The sequence below is a fragment of the Gorilla gorilla genome, chromosome 3 (genome assembly GCF_029281585.2).
Source record: "Gorilla gorilla gorilla isolate KB3781 chromosome 3, NHGRI_mGorGor1-v2.1_pri, whole genome shotgun sequence".
NCBI lineage: Eukaryota > Metazoa > Chordata > Mammalia > Primates > Hominidae > Gorilla > Gorilla gorilla.
This window is the reverse complement of record NC_073227.2, coordinates 195,823,849-195,828,987: the sequence shown is the minus strand read 5'-3', so window position 1 is coordinate 195,828,987 and position 5,139 is coordinate 195,823,849.

Genomic DNA, 5,139 nt, shown 5'->3' with positions numbered 1-5,139 from the left:
CTGTGAAGAAAAAAACACCATGAATTAAAAGTAAAGGGGAAATTTTGTTATATATTGTGCTCAAGAAAGAAACTGACAGCCATACTGTGAGTTAAAGGCTGAAAGGTGACCAAAGATAGAAAGCCCAAGAGGACAGGTGTTTAAAGTAGACAGATTCTGAGAAAAGAAACAGCTCATGTGACTGATACATAGTGGGGAAAAAGGAAACCAGTAAAGAAAAAAAAAGTCTAAGCAATTTTGAGCAAGAAGAACAACGCTGACGGTATCACACTCCCTGATTTGAACAATGTATTACAAAACTACAGTTATTGAAACAAGGCACTGGCATAAAAACACACATACAGACCAATTGAGTAGAACAGAGAGCCCATAAATAAACCGATGCATATAGGGTCAACCGATCTTCCACAAGGGTGCCAAGAATACTCAATGAGGGAAAGATAGTCTCTTCAATGAATGGTTTTGGAAAAATCAAAATTCAACGCAAAAAAAATTAAATTGGACTTGATCTCCCACTATATGCAAAAATCAACTCAATATGGATTAAAGGCTTAACTGTAAAACATAAAACAATACAATTCCTGGAAGAAAACATTGGAGAAAAGCTTCTACAAATTAGACTGGGCAATGACTTCTTGGATATGACACTAAAGCACAGGAAAAAAAAGCAGGGATAAACAAGTGGGATTACATCTAATGAAAAAGCTTCTGCACAGCAAAGGAAGCAGTTAGCAAAATGAAAAGGTAAATTATAGAATGAGAGTAAATATTTGCAGACCACGTATCTGAAAACTCGTTAATATCTAAAATGTATAATAAACTCAAACAACTCAATAGCAATAAAACAACCCAAACAAAAAATGGACAAGGGAACTGAATAGACATTTCTCAAAAGAAGACATAAAATAGCCAATAGGTATATGAAAAATGGCTTTTACCAGTCATCAGGAAAATACAAATTAAACCCGCAATGAGATATCAGCTCATACTTGTTAAGTTGGCTATTATCAAAAAACACAGGGCATGTGTTGGCTAGGATGTAGAGAAAAGAGAACACTTTACACTGTTGATGGGAATGTAAATTGGTAGAGCCACTATGGAAAACAAGATGAAGGTTACTCAAACATTAAAACTAAAATTACCATTTGATCCAGAAATCCTACTTCTGGGTGCATATCTAAAGGAATTGAAATTAGTTTGTTGAAGAGATATCTGCACTTCCATGTTCACTGCAACACTATTCACAGTAGTCAAGATATGGAAACAGCCTGTGTGTCCATTGATGGATGAATGGATAAAGAAATCAGTTGTGACACCATGACTCATGGTAATATATACACATACAGGAAAGTTATTCAGCCTTAAAAAAAGAAGAAAACCTGAACATTTGTGACGTCATGAATGGACCTGAAGGACATTATGTTAAGAGAAATAAGCCAGTCAACAGAAGGATAAATACTATTTGATCTCACGTATATGTGGAGTCTAAAACAGTCAAACTCACAGAAACAGAGTAAAGGGTTGTTATCAGAAGATAGGGGAGGAGTAAACTGGGGAAGGATTGGACAAAAGGTCTAAAGTTTCAATTATACAAGACAAAAAATTTTTGAGTATCTCCTGCACAGCAAAGGGCCTATGATTAACAATACTGTATTGTATACTTTAAAATTTGTTAAGAAGATAAATCTTATGTTAAATGCTCTTACCACAGAAAGAAAAAACAAAACAATCGAAAGAGTGGGAGAAAACTTTGGGAGGTCATGGATAGGATTATAGCATTGATTGTGTTGATGGTTTCAAAGGTGTATTCTTACCTCCGAACACATTAAGATGTATACGGTAAATATCTACAGCTTTTTGAACATCGATCACCTCTTAATAAATATTTTTTAAAATAAATAAGCAAAATAAATTTTCAGTGTATTTTACAATAAATTACTCATTTAAATATTCTGAAAAGTTAAAACTGTCTACAAAATGTACAAAAAATAAATACAATTTCACATTTAAAAAAATGAGGCTCAAGAGATTACCAACGGGATAGTATTCAGAGTCTCGTGAGCTGTAAAAGGGAGTATGAATTTAATTTGTTGCATTGGAAATAAAGGGCTTTGGGAATAGAAGTAGCATCGTTTGATTTACTTAAAAAAACTTAATATTTACAATGGAGCTTTAATTAGATTAGCAGGAGAAACAATTAGGAAGCTGTTGCTGAGATTCATGTACAAAATTGTGTAGCCTAGACAAGCAAATGTAAATAAATTATTGGATATTCTCCCGCTATTCAAAATAGAGGGTCACCTAATCAACTAATAACATTTCATGATTATTCTAGTGTTCTCAATAGGTCAATCCTTATGCAAAAGGTAAGTTCACTAGGCTCATATATTCAGTGACAATATGTAAGCCTGCCATAGGGCTAATTATTCTCTACTAGACTTATATTAAATAAGCAACTTTCTGATTGATTCCTAAATTAAAACTTTCTTTCAACCTTAGGGAGTGTTAATTCAAAGATGTCAATATTCTAATTATTTCAAAAGTAACATTACTTTTGGTAAGTGTTTAAACTGGCATTTTGATCTGTATATCAACTTTTGATGAGATGGTTAGAATGATTCAATGCTACTGAATCCAATCAACTCTCAGTAAACTAGCACTAATTCTATACTACATTGACTTAAAGAGTATATGGGGCTTTTATTAAATAGCAAAGCATCTCAACAATATGTGTAAAATATTCCAGGTTTTAGATCATTGGTAGTAACAACTGAGGAAATGTAAAAAGCTAACTAAATAAAAGAGGCACTTTTATCATTATACTGAAATTGATCTTTCTGTTGCTTAGGCAACGTACATATATTTCGAAAAAATAGAATAAATGTGCCTTAAAAATAGCTCCATGGTAGTGAACAAAAGAAAAACTAGACAATGAACCAAAAGCCCCAGATTGAAGTTTGATACCTTCAGCTTACTGGATATGAGGGCTTGTAACCATCACTTAACCACACTGGTCTACAATTGCTTTCTCTTGAAAAGTAAGTATTAAGCATGATGAAGATCGATATCCCATTAAGCTCTGAAGTCCCATGTCCTATATAATGTGAAGTAGAATTCATTAGTGCAAGAAAGCAATAATAAAGGCCACGAAAGGTAAAGCTGAGATTTGGCCATGTCAGAATCCAGCATAGTTGTATATGAATGGGCTGATCATCTAATCGTCAGCCACAGAAGGTTCCCCCTACCCCAAAAACACATTCACTTGCCTACCCATTCAATCAGTACTATTACTCTGGAAAGAGTACGATTTACAAGACAGCTACCAAAAATATGTAGATGCATAATATTCTGTTTGACCTTATAGAAATTAAAACAAACAATATAAATATCCCTCAACAAAAATACACTAGAAAATTAAATGTCAAATGTTAACTGAAAGAAACAGAGCACCACAATCGCTCAATTCTAAATATACCTAATTAGTCTAGTTTCCAATGCACTGTAACAACTTCATTCATTTACTAATAGAAAAAATACATATTGTGTTTCCAATGTGATAATTAATGCATCCAACGAATATTGAGTATCTATTATATGCTAAGTGTTGTGCTAAATAGTGGCCATTGTCCTCACTCTAGTGAAAAAGTCAAACAAATAAATGAGGAGGATGATAACAAAGAGTGATAAGTAATTTGAAGACAATAATTATGGTGTTATGAAAAATGAGTATTATGAGGATTCCAGCCATTCTTTCATATGAACTTTATATTAAAAAAGGATTAGATCCATACTAATTTCATATCCGTACTAATTTTATAAAGTATATTTCTATGTTTTATGTTAACTACAAGATGAAATAGTTAAAATTATCCTGCCTTTTAAGCTAGTGTGTAATTTAATTTTCCAGATTACTCTAAAGAGAGTTTTAATATTATCTATTAATTTACTGACTTAAACATACATTGTCTCCTTCAAGCCAGAGAATAAATCTGCAAGATCATTTAATCTAATTTTCTCAATAAATATACTTTTAAAATATATATATATAAAGATATTTTTTAAAGAGCACAGCTTTTCTAAAAGTACCCAGTCAGTGGTTAAGCAGAGCAAGGAATCCACGTATTCTTGAAATAAAGTTTTGAAGTTTTTTAATATGTACGTTTTTAAACAATTATTACTGCTATTCAAAGAATGACCAACTAAAAAGCTTTTGTGCTTAGTGAGATTTCAAAAGATTCATCGTGAATAATTAAGTTGATAAAAATGGTATGAATCTTCTCCAGGTATAAATATTCCTGGGCAGAATCAATGGTGTTCCTTATGAAACTTCTGGCAGTTTATGATTTAAATCAGAAAACCACTATGTGAAAAGAGACAAGTATAATAAAAACATCTAGAAATAAATCCAGGAAACTCTTTATTGTCACTGAATGTAAATAAAACTTTTTTACTAAAGTGTAGAGAGAGAGATTTTTCATATGAGAGGGTTGGAAGGTGATGACTTATGCTTTCCAGTTAAACAGAGAATTTCAGGAATAACCAATGTGTCAAGATGAGGAATCATTTTTGACATGTCATTAGACTAAGTTAAGAGATGAAAGTAGGGATTTCAGAATAAATATCTGAGGAAGTTTTGCGGAAAATCTAAGATTCAAGGAATGAACAATTGATCATGGCTGATAGTAAATAAGAGCCACTATAAAGATCAAAGAAGTTTTAATTTTTAAAAAAATTCTATTACTTTGAAATACATAAACAACACAACACACACACACACACACATACACACTCACACTTTTCTATTCCAGTCTTCCATCCAAAACCCAAAGTAAATAAATGTGGGAGGGGAGGAAAACAGGGACAGAGAAGGAGAGGGGGAAAAGAATAGAGAAAGAGAAGGACAGAAAGGCTGACATGACGGAGAAAAGATGGACCTTATGGTACCATGTGATCTAGCTGTTCTTCTCACTTAAACTTACTGTGAAGATGTAAAACGGGAAAGACAAAAAAAAAAAAAAAAAAATGGTGGGAAGCCTTGCGTCTCTAGCAGCCATCTCTTTAGACTTCACACCTTCATCTTTTTAGAACCCTTACTGTTACTTAAGGAAACCCAACTTAAATCCAGTCAACAACGCTTCC